General features: G+C 44.0%; 1 long non-coding RNA gene across 2 annotated transcripts; it reads right to left on the bottom strand.

The window, feature by feature from the left end:
- Window positions 1–1,040: 1,040 nt before the first annotated feature.
- On the bottom strand, window positions 1,041–6,845 carry LOC102556448 (uncharacterized). 2 transcript variants are annotated; one of them, XR_015677062.1, is made up of 3 exons: window positions 6,629–6,818; window positions 4,136–4,274; window positions 1,041–1,294 (listed from the first exon to the last, which is right to left on the bottom strand). It is a non-coding gene; the product is annotated as an uncharacterized LOC102556448 (long non-coding RNA). The 2 variants fall into 2 exon arrangements; XR_015677063.1 differs by having other exon boundaries at window positions 1,047–1,294; window positions 4,136–4,271; window positions 6,629–6,845.
- Between the last annotated feature and the right edge of the window lie 265 nt (window positions 6,846–7,110).

The raw sequence follows: 7,110 nt of genomic DNA, 5'->3' as shown, positions 1-7,110 counted from the left end.
GTTTTGTGGCCAGAACTACTCTCACCACCAAGCCGTCTGCCTTAGTTAGGGCCTCCATTGCTGTGAAGACGCCATGACCAAGACAACTCGTATAAAGGACAACATCTAATTGGGGTTGGCTTATAGGCTCAGAGGTTCATTCAGTTCATTATCATCAAGGGAGCATGGCAGTGTCCAGGCAGGAATGATGCTGGAGGAGCTGAGAGTTTTACATCTTGTTCAAAAGGCCAACGGGAGAAGACTGGCTCCCACATAGCTAGGAGGAGGGTCTCAAAGTGCACCCTCACAGTGACGCACTTCTTCCAACAAGGCCACACCTCCTAATAGTGCCACTCTCTGGACCAAGCATATTCAAACCACCACACCTTCCCTACCCTGATGGACTTTACACATGTAAGTCTATGGTTTTCAACCTTCCTAGCGCTTTAATAGAGTTCCGACCCCCAACGATAAGAATATTTTTCTTGTTACTTTATAACTGTAATTTTGCTATTATAAAATGTAATAGAAATCTCTGATATGCGACCCCCCCCAAAGGGGTCACAACCCACAGTTGCGGTTGAGACCCTCCAATGTAAACGGTGAGACAAAGTTAACCATTCCTAATCTAAGTGGGTTTTGCTGGGTAGTTTATTACAGCAATGAGAAAAAGAAACAGTCACCTCTGTCCTCCCTCTCAGACAGAGGCTGTAATACTCCCCCACTTTCTCCAAGGCCAGCCTTGTCGCTGGCTTGCTAAGCTTTGCCCATGTCTGTAACTAATCCCCGTATTACCATTCCCCCTAACTACTCAGGTTAACATCCCCTCCCCCCCACTTCTTGTTACCCTGATACTGTAGTGGTGACTGTAAGCAGGTAATATAGCTTTGCGGCGTAGTAATTGTGAAATCACATTGTTTTGTTTTGTTTTGTTTTCATATTCATAGGTTCCATCCTGTCTCTTGGTCCCTGACCCAAAATTGCTTGTTAAGCCAATATTACGTTCACAATCAGTGGCTGTCTAGCACGTAGTAAAATATACTCTGCTGAGAAAACCTACCTTGGATTCTGTAGGAAATATGCAATTCGAATTTTATTCTGTAGTCAACAGAGAGCAATTGCAAGCCTATGAAGAGTGCCATAATTAGGCTGCTGATATAAGATCACACTTGCAGCTGCGGCATGGAGGGAGGACTGAACGCAGGAAGGCCAATTAGGCTGCTGTTGCTATAATTTAGATGAACAAAGCGATGAAGGTCCCAGAGTGCAATTAGAGTAGAAATAAGGACAGGGCAGGTATCACAGGCTGTTGTTGCTGCAATAAAAAGACGCTGAGTCAGAATAGCCCGGGAGCTGCCTCAGGGGCGCAGGGACTCTTGCCGGCCCCAGACCTACCTTCTCCTGCCTTCCAGGGATCTCATCAACCCTTCCAAGGGCTGTGAAAGAGGGACTGGAGAGGCGACTTGGAGGTTAGGAGCGCATATAGCTCTTCCAGAGGACCAGAATTGGGTTCCCACTGCCTACGCCAGGAGGCTCACAGAAATTACAGCTGTAAGGGATCTGATGCCCAACACACACACACACACACACACACACACACACACACACACACACACACACACACACACACACATCATTTTACAGGGACCAAAGAGATGGCCCAGAAGTTAAGATCCCTTGCTGCGGGGGCTGGGGATTTAGCTCAGTGGTAGAGCGCTTACCTAGGAAGTGCAAGGCCCTGGGTTCGGTCCCCAGCTCTGGAAAAAAAAGAACCCAAAAAAAAAAAAAAAAAAAAGATCCCTTGCTGCTCCTACAAAGGACCTGGGTTTGGTTGCCAACGCACATATGGAAGCTCATTACCACTTGTAATTCTAGTTCCAGGGTATCTGATGCCCTCTTCTGACCCGCAGCATGAGGCCAGTGCACATAGTGAGCCTAGAGGCCAAACAATCCTACACATAAAGCAAAAATAATAACAGTAAATAAATCTTCAAAGAACTCTGATTGACATAAGAACATACTAGTTACCAGTGGAACATGGTATAGACTTACTGCTGCTTTATAGATGCTTTTATGATATTCATGATAGTTTCCACATTAAAAATAATATATTTAACTTCTAAGATATTTCTCAAATATAGGCTAAACTGGAGAAAAAGTAGGCAAGACCATTAGAGGTTGTGAAATCAATCTCTAAGCAAGACTGTCTGAGACGATTTCTAAATTACATGCCAAGGCCTACAGAATTGTCAGATGGACCAGACTCTCACACTGTCTCTTCCAAGGCTCACAGAGGCAATTATGCTAACAGCCCACATTTGCAGAGCCTTGGCCCTGTGCATGCAGAGCCTTGGCTGAGTGCCAAGCCCCACTGTATGCCTGCTACAAGGATTAACTCATTTTAATCCTAACAGGCTCACTTTACAGATAAGGAAACTGAGCCTCACAGAGACTTTAAAAGGCCCAAGAGCAAAACCTAACAGGCAACAGAATAATCGGACATATCTGGTTTTAGAAGTTGGTTTTGTGCACCGGATGTTGCAACCTGCTGCAGTGGCCATTGTGAGGAAGCATCTATCCTTGATATTATGGAACATGAAGAGATGATGGGAAGTCACGAATTCACCAGCGATATTGGAGGACGTAAAACTCAGACTTGTACAGAATTACCCAGGGATGCAACGAACCTAGTCTGATGCCCAGGTCAGAGTCAGAGAGAATCGGTTCCTACAAATTATCCTTTGACCACCACATAACACTGTAGCATTCAACAACCGCCTATAGAATAGACAAATAAAGTTTAAAAAATTAGAAAGTACAATTTATGGCACAAAAAATTCCCTAAGACAGACAGACACAGACAGACAGACACACAAAGCAGTTAATGCTAATGTCTGTAGGTGCGTGCCACGAGTTTCTAACATCATAAACATGTGACCATTAGTCATTGTCATAGAAAAATGGGCAAAGAAATGAAATCCTCAAAAGTAAATAGACCAAGGCACTGGGTTGACCAACCCCAATTGGGTTGATGGGAACGGTATCTGACTGGTTTTACAGTCTCTGAAAATTATATGCACACAGACATTTCCATCTAACAAATCTTCTTATGGAATCTATTCAACAGACCCACGTGTAAGAGGACACATGTATGTCGAACCATTCTACCCATTAAAAAGTTTCCTTTATCTCTCTTTCTTTTCTTTTTTTGTTGTTGGTTTTGTTTTTGTTTTGTTTTGTTTTTTGGTTGGTTGGTTGGTTGGTTGGTTTTGTATCTTTGAGGCAGAGTTTCTCTGTGTAGCCCAGGCTGTTCTGGAACTTGCTCTGTAGACCAGGCTGGTCTTGAACCTGGAGATCCCTCTGCCTCTGCCCCACCAGTGCTGGAATTAAAAGCATGAGTCACCATCACCCAGCTTAAAAAAGTCTTTCTTAAGTGCACTGAAGACTCCAAAGTACTGATCATAAGTTATTCTTCATCTACAAAACAGAACTGTTCGTAGTCAATTCCAAAGCGAGACAGCGCTCAGCTGGCCAGATGGCTCAGTGTGTGAAGGCGATCTCTATCCAACCTGACCTGATCCTCAGGACCCGTGTGGTGGAAGGAGAGAGCTGACTCTCAGGAGCTGCTGTCTGACTCTACATTCTAAATAAATACATAATAAATAAGTAAAGATGTAAAATAAACGATTTTAAAGAAGACAGCTGGCAGTATTTGGTGGTGTTTCTTATAGATATTATGCAAAAGGCAATACAACCTAAAATATTTATAGAATATTGGAGTACATGTATATATTGGACACGCACACACACACACACACACACACACACACACACACACACAGCAGTTAGTGCATATTCATGTAGGTGCATGCCAGATCCTCAGTTCAGTATGTAAAGAATATCCATTCTTCATGTTTCCCACCTTACATGCTGCATTTCTCCATCCCCCCACCCCCTATACTCTTCATGCGGAAGCTTGGGAATGCTGGCCGGAACAGTTACATAGTTACACCCGTTGACAACCGCTAATCAGAAAAAGATGCTCTTGCTTCAACTCTACTCTTTAAGGGATTCTTCCCAGTGGCCCTCTAGTGGACATCCCTTTAAGGCTACTTGGGGCTGTTCAGTCTTAAACTCAAAATAGAAGGAAGATTACCAAAAATACCAGACTAGTAGGTTTCAACCTGGGGTGGGTTTTGCGTTTCTTTGCTGTCTGTCTTCTCTAGAGAGTAATCAGCAGGAAGTGGCGATTTCTTCAGCTGTTAGAACTCAGGGAAAGGTGCGCCTGGTATCTGCTGAACAGAACACAGAGATTCTATTAAACACTCTACTATGTACCACATGGACCCTACATCCAAATGCCAACAACTTGCTGATCATTTGGTGAGCAGCTCCCACTGGGTCGTCATCCTCTGTGACTAGGATGACTTGGACTGGCCAAAGGTCAGTTTTCTGTGTCCACAGTGTCACTGACGCTTCCCTTTCTACCTTCCTAACCTTCTCTCTCTGTCTGAGGCCAGGGTACAGGTATTGTGAGAAGACCCCCCAAGGTTAGAATAAGAGGGGAGGGAGTAGATCCTCAAAAAATGAGAATTGCTGTTACTGGGAGAAAGCTAAAAAATATGAGTACAGTCCTGAGAAGAGAAAATAAAAAGAAATACTGGAATTTTCTGATTTACTATGTGTGAAGGAGACCCAGAGCTTGGGAAGAATCCAAGGGAAGCCATGCTGTGTTTTTAAAACATAGCTCCAGTCTGGAAGTTCCTCAGAAAAATTGGATATTGCACTACTTGAGGACCCAACTATACCTTCTCTTGGGCATAAACCAAAAGATGCTCCAACATACAAAAAAGACACACGCTCTACTATGTTCATAGCAGCCCTATTTATAATAGCCAGAAGCTGGAAAGAACCCAGATGCCCTTCAACAGAGGAATGGATTCAAAAATATGATACATCTACACAATGGAGTACTACTCAGCTTTCAAAAACAATGACTTCATGAAATTCATAAGCAAATGGAATGAACTAGAAAAATATCATCCTGAGTGAGATAACTCAATCACAGAAAAACACACGTGGTATGCACTCATTGATAAGTGGATTAGCCAAAAAGCTTGAATTACCCAAGATGCAATCCACAGACCACAGGAAGCTCAAGAAGAAGGATGACCAAAATGTGGATGTTCCCATTCCTTCTTAAAAGGGGGAAAATATTCATACGAGGGCATATGGAAGCAAAGTTTAGAACAGCGACTCAAGGAATGGCTTTTTCAGAGCCCGACCCACATGTGGCCCATATATATACAGCCACCAAAACTAGATAAAATTGATGAAGCTAGAAAATGTATGCGGATGTAGATCTCTCCTGAGAGACACATCCAGAGCGTGTCCAATACAGAGGTCAATGCTAGCAGCAAACCACCGAACTGAGAACAGGACCCCCTTGGGGGAAATTAGAGGAAGCTTTGAAAGAGTTGAAGGAGCTTGCAACCCCATAAAAACAACAATGCCAACCAACCAGAGCTTCCAGGGACTAAACCACTGGACTGACCCAGGGCTCCAACTGCCTATGTAGCAGAGAATAGCCTTGTTGGGGCACCAGGGGAAGGGGAAGCCCTTGGTCCTGCCAAGGTTGGACCCCCAGTGTAGGGGAATATGGGGGGCAGTAAGGGGGATGTATAGGAGGAATACCCATATGGGGGAGGGGAAAGGGAGGGAATGGGGGCTTATGGACAGGAAACTGGGAAGGGGAATAACATTTGAAATGTAAGAAAAGAAATATATATAATAAAAAAATTAAAAAAAAAACATAGCTCCTCTCTAAATGTAGTAGTAGATTTCTGCCGCTCTCTCTGTTGATCCAAGCTACTTCTTACTACAGTGGGTAACGGTAATGTAGACTTGTACCTGTTCAAAGTGCTGAGAATATGTAGTAGGACTCTCTGTATCATACCCCCACCTCACCATGGATCAGGGAGCATCATGGAAGACGACTGAGAAGAATTAAGAGCCAGACGATGAGGACAAGTGGTGTGGAATGGTGTCCTCTGGACAAGACATGGTTGTCAATGCTGTCCTCCGTCCAGGACATTTAAACCTTAAAAGAATGTTCAAAGTCCGTAGTTTGGGGGTTGGGGGGCTAGGTGTGGTGTCTTATCTCCCTCTCCTTTGATAAGTTATTTCTCTTCCAGTAAAATAAGCCAATTCAAGCCAAATTAGATTATATCAAACACGGGTTTGTTGGGAAGCTGCTCTAGGGCCAGTTCACTGGCCTGAGGCGACAGGGAAGACAAAGAGAGAAAGAGCATGCGCACAGAGAGGGATGGGGAGGGAGGAGAGAGACAGAGAGACAGAGCGAGCACAAAATGTCTGAATTATATAGGAAGAGCCTCTGGGGAAAGAGGGTTGGGGACAGGGTATGCCAAGAAGGCACTGAGGAATGCTGGGAGAACCCAGAGGCCAGGTGTGGTTTGGTATGCAAGATATGTACCTCAACTGCTTGTCTCCAGGGTCTGAAACCAAACACCCTTGTTTGATCTACCTATGGATTTCCAATGAGACTTTGTTTCAAAAAGCTAAAAACAATTTTAAACGATACATTGTTTTCCCCATTTTGGTCAGTTGTGGATTTCTGTGGCAGACTCACTCTGCTGGAAGAACAAGCTTCTGAGACACCTGGTGGTGGTTCCAGCACTCCAGAGGCAGAGGCAGTTGGATCTCTGTGAGTTTTGAGGCCAGCCTGTGCTAGAAAGTGAGTTCCAGGACAGGCAAAGCTACACTGAGAAGCCCCAATCCCATCTTGAAAAACCAAAACCAAACCAAACAAACAAAACAATCAATTTATATGTGAATACAAGGGTAGGTATTTAGAATGTTACCTATGATTTTTAGAATGTTATAGATAACATTTTAACAATGGTTTCTTGTTCAAAATTCCCTCTCCAAGGCAGGTCATAAAAATTAGAATTTCTGTTCCCAAAACAGGTCATAGAAACGGTTACCTTGTTCTAGGCATGGTGGTGCATGCCTAATTAATCCCAGCATTTGGGGTCGGGGGAGGGCCAAAGGCAGGAGGATCTCTATGAGTTAAAAGTCAGCCTGATCTATATAGTAAGTTCCTGGACAGCC

Source organism: Rattus norvegicus, chromosome 2, assembly GCF_021556685.1.
Source record: "Rattus norvegicus strain SHRSP/BbbUtx chromosome 2, alternate assembly SHRSP_T2T, whole genome shotgun sequence".
NCBI classification, from domain to species: Eukaryota; Metazoa; Chordata; class Mammalia; order Rodentia; family Muridae; genus Rattus; species Rattus norvegicus.
Note: the sequence above shows the minus strand (reverse complement) of the source record. Positions and strands in the feature narration are given on the sequence as shown.